This window comes from Melanerpes formicivorus, unplaced genomic scaffold, assembly GCF_026170545.1.
Source record: "Melanerpes formicivorus ecotype bairdi unplaced genomic scaffold, bMelFor1.0.p_v2 SCAF_99, whole genome shotgun sequence".
Classification (NCBI taxonomy): Eukaryota; Metazoa; Chordata; class Aves; order Piciformes; family Picidae; genus Melanerpes; species Melanerpes formicivorus.
This window is the reverse complement of record NW_027142451.1, coordinates 210,492-225,018: the sequence shown is the minus strand read 5'-3', so window position 1 is coordinate 225,018 and position 14,527 is coordinate 210,492. Positions and strand designations below refer to the sequence as shown.

General features: G+C 47.4%; 1 protein-coding gene across 5 annotated transcripts in view; it reads right to left on the bottom strand.

Moving 5' to 3' along the window:
• Positions 1-14,527, bottom strand: part of DPYD (dihydropyrimidine dehydrogenase) — a 609,010-nt gene that overhangs the window by 483,293 nt on the left and 111,190 nt on the right. The window lies entirely within an intron of this gene.

Below are 14,527 nucleotides of genomic sequence, written 5' to 3'. Positions count from 1 at the left end.
GGAATGGGCTGCCTGGGGAGGTGGTGGAGTCACCATCATTGGAGGTGTTCAGGAGGAGACTGGGTGGGGTGCCATAGTTCAATTGATTAGGTGGTGTTGGATAATGGGTTGGATGTGATGATCTTGAAGGTCTCTTCCAACCTGGTCTATTCTAGTCTAGTCTAGTCTAGTCTAGTCTAGTCTAGTCTAAATTACTGACCCCAGATGACCATCCTTTGCCAAATTTTCAACCTGGTAGCCCCAGTATCTTTAGCACAGCCCAGCCCTGCCAGATGGTGAGCACTCCAGTTCATTATCAGACTGCTTCACTGTGCTTTATTTTAATATACAGAGGCCCCAGTGGGACTCAGACCACTCATTTCCTTGTAATTAAAGCCCTTAAGTGATTTGCTAAACCATCCTAATGCAAGACTTTTTAGGGTGTCAGGGAGTGATAGGACTGGGGGGAATGGAGCAAAACTAGAAATGGGTAGATTCAGATTGGATGTTAGGAAGAAATTCTTCCCCATGAGGGTGGTGACACACTGTAAGAGGTTGCCCAGGGAGGCAGTGGAAGCCTCATCCCTGGATGTTTTTTAGGCGAGGCTGGATGTGACTCTGTGTAACCTGATGTAGTGTGAGGTGTCCCTGTCCATGGCAGGGGGGTTGGAACTGGCTGATCCTTGAGGTCCCTTCCAACCCTGACAATTCTATGATTCTATAAATCAATAAATAAAATGCCATCTTCCTGTATGCTTTGCTGTTTACGGGAATTATTTGCCTTTGGTTTTCTACCTTAAAATATTCTCAAAAAGTAAAGATTCACACCCAGCATTCCCTCAGCAAATGAATCAAACTTTATGAAACAGTAACAGAAATCAAATAGGTCAGCACAGAGCAAAGAGAGAAATCGTCTACAATTCACGTGAAGAATAAATGTTGCATTCTTAGTACCTTGAGTTTAATGAGACAAGTAACAATTCCATAGCAAACTGCTGAAAATTCAATCCTGATTATGTAAATGCTCTAACCTACCATATAGAATAGAATAGAATAGAGTAGAGTAGAGTAGAGTAGAATAGAATAGAATAGAATAGAATAGAATAGAATAGAATAGAATAGAATAGAATAGAATAGAATAGAATAGGAGTAGAGTAGAGTAGAGTAGAGTAGAGTAGAGTAGAACAGAATAGAATAGAATAGAATAGAATAGAATAGAATAGAATAGAATAGAATAGAATAGAATAGAATAGAATAGAATAGAATAGACCAGGTTGGAAGAGCCCTTCAAGATCATCATGTCCAACCCATCAACCAACAGCACCCAATCAACTAAACCATGCAATCAAGCATCCCATCCAGTCTCCTCCTGAACACCTCCAATGATGGTGACTCCACCACCTCCCCAGGCAGCCCATTCCAATGGGCAATCACTCTCTCTGTGTAAAACTTCCTCCTAACCTCCAGCCTAAACCTCCCCTGGTGCAGCCTGAGACTGTGTCCTCTTGTTCTGGTACTGGCTGCCTGGGAGAAGAGACCAACCTCTGGCTGTCTACAACCTCCCTTCAGGTAGTTGTAGACAGCAATAAGGCCTCCACTTCTCCAGGCTAAGCAACCCCAGCTCCCTCAGCCTCTCCTCATAGGACTTGTGTTCCAAGCCCCTCACCAACTTTGTTGCCCTTCTCTCCCTGGGCTGCCCAGGTAGGTGGTGGAGTCACCATCATTGGAAGTGTTCAGGGGGAGACTTGATAGGGTGCTTGGTGCCATGGTTTAGTTGATTAGGTGGTGTTGGATGATATGTTGGACACGATGATCTTGAAGGTCTCTTCCAACCTGGTCTATTCTATTCTATTCTATTCTATTCTATTCTATTCTATTCTATTCTATTCTATTCTATTCTATTCTATTCTATTCTATTCCATTCCATTCCATTCCATTCCATTCCATTCCATTCTATTCTATTCTATTCTATTCTATTCTATTCTATTCTATTCTCCTCAAGATGTGAAGAATTTTCCCAGGCATCAGCCTAAAACTGCCACGGGCTCTAAAATACGCCAGCATTACACACCAGGATTTTCAAATACCGCCACCTGAAGGCCTTTTTTCTACTGTGTGATTTCATGAGTGTGCTTTCTACATCTTGGCCTTTTAGGTGGATGCATCCTGGGAAGGAAAACTCCACCTACCAGCTATAGATAGAAGAGGCAGAGGCCTGCCAACGTTAAGAAGGGCTTAGGTGAAAAATCAGACGGCAATCGATTCATCTGTGTTTGCAAAAATAGGACAAACATTTGCTGCTGAAAAGCAGCACCAGTCCTGCATTTCAGGTTTTTACCCTTGCAATCTAAGCAGGAAGAATTTTCACACCCTTTTAAGATGATTATAGAAAAGGTATAAAGTATTTGTCACAGCTCCCCCCCGTACCGAAGCTAATGGTGTAAGAGTGAATACATTTTCTGGGATGGCTCAGCAGTTAAGTGCTGTCTGTAAAAAAAATAAAAGATATTAATAGAAATGTTGGGTGGTTGTTGTTGCTGCTGCATCTTGGAGACATTTTAGGATGGATAATAAAATCATTGATCTGTTGATTCACTGTGGTTTGAGAAATCACTTGTTCTTGGAGCGTGTGGCATTTCGCTTCTTAGTCCGTGCTCCAACTCCTAGAGCGATCCCAGGACTGTCAACGTGGTGCAACTGCAAGAGCAACACTTTTTGCCATCTCCCAAAGGCACTGCATGTTCAAAGATGTGCTGGAAGGATTTCAATATTCTCTTTTGGTTTCTCTTGCTACGGATGAGCAGATGTCTGTCTTTTGGCAGTGCTTTTTTGTACAGTTATTTGACAACAATTAGAGAGAAAAGAAAGAAGGTTAGAATTTATATATACCAAAAAGCACTCCAAAAAGATCTGAGTCTTCAGCCCAGTCACACAGAAACACTTCAGAAAGGCTACTCATCAGTGCAAAGTTTGCCTTTCCCAGCCTCCTTTAGTATCTCCTCTCTACACACAAAAACACAACAGAGTACACATTAGCAATTACCCAACTGTTCCTGCATCCCAAGCCTTGATGTGGTTTTTCACAGCATCACAGAATGTTAGGGGTTGGAAGGGACCTCCAAAGCTCATCCAGTCCAACCCCCCTGCCAGAGCAGGATCAGGAATGCATCCAGATGGGTCCTGAGTATCTCCAGAGAGGGATACTCCACAACTCCCCTGGGAAGCCTGTTACAGTGTTCTGTCACCCCCCCAGGGAAAAAAAAATTCCTCCTGTTTCCACGGAACTTCCTATGCCTCAGCTTCCACCATTGCCCTCTGTGCTGGCATTGGGCATCACCCAGCACAGCCTGGCTCCATCCTCTTGGCATTCACCCTGCACATCTTTATCAACATGAATGGGGTCACCTCTCAGGTTCCTCCAAGCTAAAGAGCTCCAGATCCCTCATAAGGAAGATATTCCACTCCCCTAATAATTTTTCACTCTCTCAAGCAGTTTCCTGAGGTCCTTCCTGAACTGAGGGGCCCAGAACTGGACATAATATTCCAGATGTGGCCTCACCAGGGCAGAATAGAGGGGGAGGAGAATGTCTCTTGACCTACTAACCACAGCCCTCCTAATCCACCCCAGCATGCCATTGGCCTTCTTGGCTACAAGAGCATATTACTGGTTCATGGTTAACCTCCCATCTACTAGGATCCCCAGGTCCTTTTCCCCTTCACTGCTCTCCAACAGATCAGTCCCCAGCCTATCCTGCTTCGTGGGGCTGTTCTTTCCCAGGTGCAAGACTCTACCTTTCCCTTGTTGAATTTCATTCCATCTTTCCCTGCCCAACTCTCAGCCTATCTAAGTCTGGCTGATAGGAGCACAGCCTGAGGGGTCTCAGCCCTCATCCAGGCCATACTGAATAGCACTGGTCCCAGTACTGACCCCTGTGGGACTCCACTGGCCTCCAACAATTTTTGTGTTGCTCTTTTCTACTCAGAATCATGAGGGGCTTGCTAAATGTGTCTGATAACTTCCATCAGCTTCATGGCTTAGCATTTATAGGGCTGTATGATGCAGCCTATGATATCAACACAAGCACAAGTATAGCTTCCTTACAAGAGTCCATCCTTCTCAAGAGTCAGAGGTGCTAATTGTTTTCTTTGCCCTGTATGAGTGCTAAAGGAAGAGGATGCCTGCAGACTCAGGCAAGTCCTTAAGCTCTCTACAGTAAGAATCCTGCAGCTCTCTACCCACACCCTTTTTTTCACTACACAATAACAACTCTATCCTGAGCACTGCTGCCAAAAGCTTACAATGCTTCCCAGGATCTCAGCAATCACCACGAGTGAAGCCAACAGGACAGTCTCATTGGTGGCTACTAATGTCAGTCCACTCCTGCATCCCTGGCTCCAGGAAGCCAATAAGCCAGCCTAGGTATTGTTCTCCACCTCCTTCGCCAGAATCTGATCACAGCCAAATATATTCCAGTTGAGGGTTACTATAGAGTGGTAAGAGTTTTGATGGTGAATGATGCAGCTGCTTCACCAGATTCCTTTCTCAGACAAGACTTGAATCATAGAAACATAGAACGATCTAGGCCAGAAGGGACCCCCAAAGGTCATCCAGTCTGACCTCCCTGCAGTCAGCAGGGACATCCTCAACTGGATCAGGTTGCCCAGGCACTTGTCAAGGCTCACCTTCAATATCTCCAGGGATGGAGCCTCAACCACCTCCCTGGGCAACCTGCTCCAGTGTTCCACCACCCTCATAGTAAAGAACTTGTTCCTGATTTCCAATCTAAATCTGTTCTGCTCTAGTTTGAAGCCATTGCCCCTTGTCCTGTCACTGCAGGCCTTTGCAAACAGTCTCTCTGCAGCCTTCCTGTAGCCCCCTTCAGGTACTGGCAGGCTGCTATTAGGCGTCCCTGGAGCCTTCTCTTTTCCAGGCTGAACAACCCCAGCTCCCTCAGCCTGTCCTCATAGCAGAAGTGCTCCAAACCCCTGATCATTTTCATGGCCCTCCTCTGGACCCTCTCCATCAGGTCCATGTCCTTCCTATATTGAGGGCTCCAGACCTGTAGATTGTACTGCAGGTGAGCTCTCCCCAGAGCAGAGCAAAGTGTCAGAATCATCTCTCTGAATCTGCTGGCAACACATCTTTTGATACAGCCCAGGCCTGCTCACGTCCAGCTTCTCATCCACCAGAACCCCCAAATCCTTTTCCTCAGGGCTGTGATCCTGAGATCCTGTGATCACCCTGTGATCACCCTGTGATAATGCAGTATGATTAGTAGCACAGCACAAGGCGCAGTGCTAGCATCAAGGGCTCACACCGGAGCACACATGTCAAAACAGATTAAGTGCATTATGTGATCCATTATTCTCTATTTTTTAATTGTGTTTGTTCACTGGCTAATTTGCACAACTCAGTAATTCATAAAAGTGTCTCCCTCCCATTAGTGCAAATTGGTAATTTGCCAGCACATAATTAAAAATATGCATTACATTTTTACTTCACGTCGTGTATCTGTTGCCCTTGGGAAGAGAAGAGAATGTGACACAGTCAAATGAAACTCCAGAGTGATCATTTGGAAGCTGGAAACAGCTCTGCACAACCTCCATATGTATTTCCCAGTATCAGCCTGGTATATCATCACCAGTATTTTTCTGCTTAGCATGAAAATACAATGCAATTTCAGCAGAAGTCCTTTCTTTGGTGGATGAATCCTACTACTGCCACACCTGTTACATATTGCATCCTGTTCAGTATCTTTATTGATGATCTGGATGAGGGGATTGAGTCAGTCATCAGTGAATTGGCAGATGACACCAAGCTGGGGGCAGGTGTTGATCTGTTAGAGGGTAGAAGGGCACCCCAAAGGGACCTTGACAGGCTGGACAGATGGGCAGAGTCCAACAGGATGGCGTTCAACAAATCTAAGTGCTGGGTGCTGCACTTTGGTCACAACAACCCCATGCAGTGCTACAGGCTGGGGTCAGAGTGTCTGGAGAGCAACCTCCCTTCAAGTAGTTGAAGACAGCAATGAAGTCTCCTCTGAGCCTCCTCTTCTCCAGGCTAAACACCCCCAGATCCCTCAGTCTCTCCTCACAGGGCTGTGCTCCAGACCCCTCCCCAGCCTTGTTGCCCTTCTCTGGACACGTTCGAGTGTCTCAATGTCCTTCTTAAACTGAGGAGCCCAGAACTGGACACAGGACTCAAGGTGTGGCCTAACCAGTGCTGAATGCAGGACAGAATGATTTCCCTGCTCCTGCTGGCCACATAATTTCTGATGCAGGCCAGGATGTCATTGGCCTTCTTGGCCACCTGGGCACACTGCTGGCTCATGTTCAGCTGCTGTCCACCAGTACCCCCAGGTCCCTTTCTGCCTGGCTGCTCTCCAGCCAGTCTGTCCCCAGCCTGTAGCTCTGCATGGGGTTGTTGTGGCCAAAGTGCAATACCTAGCACTACATCAGGTTGCTCACAGCCACATCCAGCCTGGCCTTAAAAACCTCCAGGGATGAGGCTTCCACCACCTCCCTGGGCAACCTGTTCCAGTGGCTCACCACCCTCATGGGGAAGAATTTCTTCCTAACATCCAATTTTTAATTGTACTACAGCCTGAAAATTGCTTCATCTTTGGTTACTTGACAGACTTGCTTCTGCAATACTATTATAACACAGATGGTCTGAATTTTTCTGTCCAATTATAGATCACTCTTTTAATAGAGATCAGCAGCACTCTTTTGGTAGGCTCAGAACCTTCCATAGCTTTAAAATGAGTAACACATCTCTTTCCTCACTAACCATCAGACAAAAGTACTAAGTGATACCTGAACCAAGTAACACAAACCAATGAGCCATTTTCAGACAGTCTGTTGCAAATTCTGACTTCTTGCTAACAGAAAACTTGCCTGTATTCTGACTCCAGTGATGAATGCTCCTCTGGGAAATGGTCAGCTACAGTTTGGAATGCAGAAATGTAGTTTCTTAAATCAAGTCAACCATAGATTCATAGAATGGTTTAGGTTTGAAGAGACCTTGAAGATCATCCAGTTCCAACCCCCCTGCCATAGGCAGCGACACTTTCCACTAAACCAGGTCACATAAGGCCTCATCCAGCCTGTCCTTAAACACCTCCAGGAAAGGGGCATCTACAACCTCCCTATGCAACCTGTTCCCACCACCCTCACTGCATAAAATTTCATTCTAATATCCAAGGTAAAGCTATACTACTCAGGCTCAAAGCCGTTCCTTCTCATCCTGTCACTAGAAGCCCTTAGAAAAAGTCCCTTCCCAGCTGTCTTGTAGGCTCCCATCCTCAGTCTTCCTGAGAAGGTAATAAATTGATTGGCAGTGTGTTGCCCAACATCCAGAATTGTTCAGAACTGCCATCCGTGGAGACCAGGCAAAAGCAAAGTGTACCCCCCCTTCATTTACTATCTGAAAGCTGCACAATTAAGTTAGTTCCCATAACAAACCATGTGTGACAGACAAGAAGCTGGGCATGAGCAGGCAGTGGGAGCTTGAAGCCCAGAAGGCCAGTGGCAGCCTGGGCTGCATCCAAAGCAGTGTGGCCAGAGATGGAGAGAGGGAATCCTGCCGCTCTGCTGTGTGGAGACTGTACTGCATCCAGCTCTGGAGCACTCAACACAGGATGGACACAGACCTGATGGAGCAGATCTAGAGGAGAGCCATGAGAATGATTAGGGGGTTGGAGCAGCTCTGCTATGAGGACAGGCTGAGGGAGCTGGGGGTGTTCAGAATGGAGAAGAGGAGGCTCTGGGGAGACCTAATAGAGGCCAGAAGGAAGCTACAAGAAGGCTGGAAATAGACTGTTTGCAAAGGCCTGCAGTGACAGGACCAGCACAATGGCTTCAGACTAGAGCAGAGCAGATTCAGATTGGATGTGAGGAACAAGTTCTGCACCATGAGGGTGGTGGAACACTGGAACAGGTTGCCCAGGGAGGTGGTTGGGGCCCCATCCCTGGAGATAATCAAGTTGAGGCTGGACAGGGTTCTGGGCAACCTGATCTAGTGGAGGATGTCCCTGCTGACTGCAGAGGGGGTTGGACTGGATGATCTTCGGAGATCCCTTCCAACCCCTCCTGTGATTCTATGAAGTCTCATGACCTGTTACAGTTCTCTGGCAATTTTTGAAGCAATGCCAAATTTCTGCTAGTATCAAAATAATTTCATGTTTACTGCCTTTCTTTTTTTCTGAGAACAAAGTAATTTTATTTGTATGGCTCTTTACACAAAGAAAGAGCCAGGCATTTTGTCTGAAACTACTGGATAGGAGAGAGTGAGTATCTGCACAGGGTTCATAATACTCAGCTCACTTGACATTGTTCCCAACTGCATCTAACTGCAGAAGTAATTATTGCAATAAACACAGTGCTCTCACACTAATGAGAAATCCTACAGATTAATTTTTAAAGTGCCTTTTTTTTTGGGGGGGGTGGTGGTGGTGGTGGTGTTGTTTTTCCCTTAATGATTCTCCCATCCATTTGATCTTTTGGATCTAAATATCAAAATAGCAATCACGCAGGGAGAACCTCACCGGTTCTGTCTTAGTTTCATTAAAAAAGGAAGGGGGGTGGGGGGGGGTGGGGGGAAAGGTGCAATTTAGCATGCATCCAGAGTGTTCATCCCAACATTAACTAACCATATCATTTTATACCTCTCTCTCTACTTACAAATAAATAATTGAAACACCCTGAGGGTTCATGAATGTTAAACAGGACCACATTCAGAAGGCACTGAACAAAACAGTGATTTCCACCCTGCGATTGCCACGCGGAAGAGTGCAGAATCGTAGAATTGTTAGGGTTGGAAGGGACCTCAGGGATCATCCAGCTCCAAAGGGGCAATCCCAGGAACAGATATAGCCTGGGCAGGGACTGGCTTGAGAGCAGCCCTGAAGAAAAGGATGTGGAGGTGCTGGGGGATGAGAAGCTCAACAGGAGCCAGCAGTGTGCACTTGCAGCCCAGGAAGCCAATCACATCCTGGGCTGCAGCAAGAGAAGCATAGCCAGCAGGGTGAGGCAGGTGATTCTCCCCCTCTGCTCCACTCTGGTGAGACCCTACCTGGAGTACTGTGTCCAGGTTCTGGAGCCCCTATTAAAGGAAGGATCTGGAGGTGCTGGAAGGTGTCCAGATAAGGGCCACGAGGATGAGCACAGGGCTGGAGCTCCTCTCTTATGGAGACAGACTGAGGGAGTTGGGGTTGTTCAGTCTGGAGAAGAGAAGGCTCTGAGGAGACCTAATTGTGGCCTTCCAGTATCTGAAGGGGGCTACAAGAAAGCTGGGGAGGGACTTTTGAGGGTGTCAGGGAGTGATAGGACTGGGGGGAATGGAACAAAACTAGAAATGGGTAGATTCATATTGGATGTTAGGAAGAAGTTGTTCCCCATGAGGGAACTCTTAGCCTGGAGAAGAGAAGGCTCAGGGGAGACCTCATTGCCCTCTACAACTACCTGAAAGGTGCTTGTAGCCGGGAAGGGGTTGGTCTCTTCTCCCAGGCAATCAGCACCAGAACAAGGGGACACAGTCTCAAGCTGCGCCAGGTGAGGTTTAGACTCGAGGTGAGGAGAAAGTTCTTCATGGAGAGAGTCGTTCACCATTGGAATGTGCTGCCCAGGGAGGTGGTGGAGTCACCGTCCCTAGAGGCGTTCAAGAGGAGATTGGATGTGGCACTTGGTGCCATGGTCTAGTCATGGGGTCTGTGCTTATAGGTTGGACTCGATAATCCTCGAGGTCTCTTCCAACCTTAGTTATACTGTGATACTGTGATACTATGGTGAGACACTGGCACAGGTTGCCCAGGGAGGTGGTGGAAGCCTCAGCCCTGAAGGTTTTTGCAGCCAGGCTGGATGTGGCTGTGAGCAACCTGCTGTAGTGTGAGGTGTCCCTGCCCATGGCAGGGGGGTTGGAATTGGATGATCCTTGAGGTCCCTCCCAACTCAAATATGTTACCAAGTATCAACATGAAGTTCTCTGCTTTTTTTCCTTTTTTTCCCCCTTAATTTAAATAGGACTCCAAGCAGAATACCAACACATATTTCTGAGAGAGTAACAAAAAGATCTTTCTTTTTCCCAGTTTTATGCAATATTTTGAATCACAAAGTAACAGAATCACTGAGGCTGGCACAGACCTCTGAGATCATCAAGTGCAGCCTACGACCCAGCACCACCACACCAACCAGACTGTGGCACTAAGCGCCCATCAAACCTTGCCTGAAACACCTCCAGGGAGGGCAACTCCACCACCTCCCTGGGCAGTCCATCTCAGTGCCTGATTCCCCTTCCCATGAGGAAGTGCTTCCTAACATCCAACCTAACCCTCCCCTGGGGCAGCTTCAGGCCATGGCCTCTTGTCCTGTCACAAGTTGCCTGGGAGCAGAGCCTGACCCCCACCTGACAGCAACTTCCCTTCAGGTAGTTGTAAAGTGTGAGAAGATCCCCTCTGACTCTTCTCTTCTCCAGGCTAAGCAACATGTTTGAAGACCTGTTGTGCACAGCAGGCTCTCACTGCTAGTCTGAATTGAATGCTAGAGAACTTTCTTAACACTTCAGCATTTTATTACAACTCACTACGCTGCCACTTTGGCTTTCAATCCACACCAACAAAATAAACAAATAAGGGTCCCTCAGGTTGCTCAGATGCAGTGTGTCTGAGGAGAGCAAGCATGTGCAATTTGTTTGCAACTGAATGCACAAATCAAACCTTTTATTTGTAGTGGGGCTGGCACAAATCACTTGCTAACAAAAGCATTAGGGCTATCCTGGAGGCTGCACGCTGCAAATAAACAATTTTGAAGAGAAACTATCCTGAAGGAAACCTCCACTTCCACCTGTCCTATAAATCATCCATCTGACTGATGCACACTTACAGAATGAAAGTGAATCTGAAGTCTGACTCTGGTGTCTAATATTTTCACTGAATAACTCTGAAGGTGTGCAATAAAAGGAGAGTTTGTGAGGGGGAAACAAAATCCTTCCATCTAATCAGACTTTCAAATTCTTTCAAAGCACTTTCTTTCAGTAAAACCAAAATAAAGCAACCTCTAAATTAAACCACCCGTGGTACAAAGAGAGGCTCAGGGATGACAGACCTCAGTTTGCCTCTTTTCAGCCATCATGCTAATGCACAGAACTTACAGAGCCCACACTACCAAAGAGCATCTGGAAAGCAGTACACTCCACTCTTATATCTCTAACCCTTCTGAAAGCAGCCCCAAAGAAAAGGACTTGGGGGTGCTGGGGGATGAGAAGCTCAACAGGAGTCAGCAGTGTTCACTTGCAGCCCAGAGAGCCAACCAGAGCCTGGGATGTAGCAAGAGAAGTGTGGCCTGGCCAGCAGGTCAAGGGAGGTGATTCTCTGCTCCACTCTGGTGAGACCCCACCTGGAGTACTGTGTCCAGTTCTGGAGCCCCTATTACAGGAAGGATCTGGAGGTGCTGGAAGGTGTCCAGAGAAGGGCCATGAGGATGATCAGAGGGCTGGAGCTCTTCTCCTATGAGGATAGAGGACACCTCTCCTATGAGGGAGTTGGGGCTGTTTAGTTTGGAGAAGAGAAGGCACTGAGGAGACCTTCTTGTGGCCTTCCAGTATCTGAATGGGGCTACAAGAAAGCTGAGGAGGGCCCTTTTAGGGTGTCAGGGAGAGATAGGACTGGGGGGAATGGAGCAAAACTAGAAATGGGTAGATTCAGATTGGATGTTAGGAAGAAGTTCTCACCCAAGAGGGTGGTGAGACACTGGAACGGGTTGCCCTGGGAGGTGATGGAAGCTTCCTCATCCCTGGAGGTTTTAAGGCCAGTCTGGATGTGGCTGTGAGCAACCTGCTGTAGTGTGAGGTGTCCCTGCCCATGGCAGGGGGGTTGGAACTAGGTGGTCTTTGAGGTCCCTTCCAACCCTAACAATTCTGTGATTCTAAGAGCTACAGACAATTAAACAAAGTACTTCAGCACGTAGACAGGCAAGCTGTCAACATCTGAAGGGGACCTACAGGATGGCTGGGAAAGGACTGTTCAGAATGGCCAGCAGCAATAGGATGAGGGGCAATGGGTTGAAACTCGAGGAGGAAACATTTAGGCTGGACATGAAGGAGGAAATTCTTTACAATGAGAATGGTAAAATATTGGAACAGGTTGCCCAGGGAGAACCCCTCCCTGGAGACATTCAAGATCAGACTTATGGCCCTGGGCAGGCTGATCTAGTTGGAGGTGTCCTTGCTCACTGCAGGTGGGTTGGACAAGATGATCTTTGAGGGTCCCTTCCAACCACTTACAAGCTGTCAGTCTGTGAATCTGAGCTCAGTGGGCCAGTTTTTGTAACTTGCTGCACTATGTGTTTCATGAAATTCTGCAGCAAGAGAGAAACTCTCCAAGAATGTTGCTGTGAGAAGCACTGTGAGGCTTCTACAGTGGGGAGATTTCATAAGTACAAAATGTTACATGAAGTATACTACATATTAATATGAAACAGGCTCAACAAGGGTTAAGTGCAGAGTCCTGCATCTGGGCAGGAAGAATAAACTGCAGCAGTAGAGGCTGGGAGGTGATCTGCTGGAGAGCAGCCCTGTGGAGAAGGACCTGGGAGTCCTGATGGGCAGGAAGTTCTGCATGGAACAGCAATGTGCTCTGGTGGCCAAGAAGGCCAATGGGATCCTGGGGTGCATTAAGAGGAGTGTGTCCAGCAGATCCAGGGAGGTTCTCCTCCCCCTCTACTCTGCTCTGTTGAGACCTCACCTGGAATATCCAGTTCTGGGCTCCCCAGTTCAAGAGGGATCTGCTGGAGAGAGTCCAACGGAGGGCTGCAAGGATGCTGAAGGGACTGGAGCATGTGCCCTATGAGGAGAGGCTGAGAGCCCTGGGGGTGTTTAGACTGGAGAGGAGAAGGCTGAGAGGGGATCTGACCAATCTCTACAAATATCTGAGGGCTGGGGGTCAAGAGGGAAGGGACAGGCTCTGCTCAGTTGCACCCTGGGATAGGAGAAGGGGCAACAGATATAAACTATGGCACAGGAGGTTCCACCTCAACGTGAGGGAGAACTTCTTGACTGTGAGGGTCCCAGAGCACTGGAACAGGCTGCCCAGAGAGGTTGTGGAGTCTCCTTCTCTGTAGACATTCAAGACCCATCTGGATGCATTTCCATGTGACCTATGCTAGATTCTATGGTCCTTCTCTGGCAGGGGGCTTGGACCTGAAGATCTCCAGAGGTGTATTGCAACCCCTAACATCCTGTGAGCAGTGGCATAAAAATAAGTAATAAAGTGAAGGGAGCTTCTTTTCTAAAAGCATTAGGAAGACTGCAGCAGTCATGCTCACCAACAAACACACATGCAGTGCACAGATACTCTTCAGAGCAGGTGATGCTTTAAGGAAAAATTAATTTTCAATACATTCATCAGTATCTTTCAGTTAACTGTCTGTGGCTGGTTGTTTTCTCTTTGTTCCCATAATAATAATGTGTAGCTTAGTCACCACAGGACAAATGCTGTGCTCTATCTACAGGGCTACTTTCACTGCAGCAAATGCACATGGAAATGAACTGACTATCAGCTCAGGAGCATCCTTTACATTTTCAAATATTTTAATTGCCTTGCTTCAGGGCTTAGAAGTTAAGCAGTGTTTAAAGAGCTCATTCTGCATTCAAGTTCTTCTCCAATCTGCTTGGATGATCCAGTTGGAAAAGACCTCAGAGTTCATCAAGTCCAACCTATTACCTAATACCTAACACCTCCTGACAACTAAACCATGGCTCCAAGTGTCACACCCAAGACTTTTTTGAACACCTCCAGGGACAGTGACTGCACCACCTCCCTGGGAAGCACATTCCAATGGCCAATTATTCTTTCTGGGAAGAACTTTCTCCTCATCTCAAGCCTAAACTTCCCCTGGTGCAGCTTGAGACTGTGTCCTCTTGTTCTGCTGCTGGTTGCCTGGGAGAAGAGACCAACCACCTCCTGGCTACAACCTCCCTTCAGGTAGTTGTAGACAGCAATAAGGTCTCCCCTGAGCCTCCTCTTCTCCAGGCTAAACAATCCCAGCTCCCTCAGCCTCATAGGGTTTGTGCATGAGGCCCCTCCCCAGCCTCATTGCCCTTCTCTGGACACCTTCCAGTATCAAAATGTCCTTCTTAAGTGGAGGGGCCCAGAACTGGACACAGGACTCAAGGTGTGGCCTAACCAGTGCTGAGTACAGGGCAGAATGACTTCCCTGCTCCTGCTGGCCACACTATTGCTGATGCAGTCCAGGATGCTATTGGCCCTCTTGGCCACCTGGGCACACTGCTGGCTCATGTTCAGCTGCTGTCCACCAGTACCCCCAGGTCCCTTTCTGCCTGGCTGATCTCCAGCCACTCAGACACACTTTGAGCAACACAAGGAAATCTGTAATGAGAACATTACTTAGCAGGTGCCAAAACATAGCAGCATTCATTGGACAGATGGACTTCAAGGTAGTGGAAAACTGGAACAGGTTACCCATGGAGGTGGTTGAGGCCCCATCCCTGGAGATATTGAAGGTGAGCCTGAACAGGGCCCTGGGCAACCTGATT